This window comes from Sinocyclocheilus grahami, unplaced genomic scaffold (genome assembly GCF_001515645.1).
Source record: "Sinocyclocheilus grahami isolate Dianchi unplaced genomic scaffold, SAMN03320097.WGS_v1.1 scaffold48.1, whole genome shotgun sequence".
Classification (NCBI taxonomy): domain Eukaryota; kingdom Metazoa; phylum Chordata; class Actinopteri; order Cypriniformes; family Cyprinidae; genus Sinocyclocheilus; species Sinocyclocheilus grahami.
The window spans coordinates 2,442,310-2,442,579 of NW_015505227.1; positions in this window are offsets into that span (position 1 = coordinate 2,442,310).

Below are 270 nucleotides of genomic sequence, written 5' to 3' on the forward strand. Positions count from 1 at the left end.
AAAACTGATTTTTGTAAGGTCAAATATGTTTGATTTACTAATGTATAAAGACACGGGCATCTCCATTTATTTTTATGTTGTCTAATATGCAGTTCTCGGATTTTTTTTCCCCATTTAGAGGTGCTTTTAAGTCTTAAAGTAATGTACGTATTGTACTTTACTTTTACTTTAGCGTGTGGGAGAAAAGCTTTCATAAATTAACAATGGGGTACACTTTAAGACAAGAGTTCGCGGACCCCCCCCCCCCCCCCCCCCCCCCCCCCCCTCCTC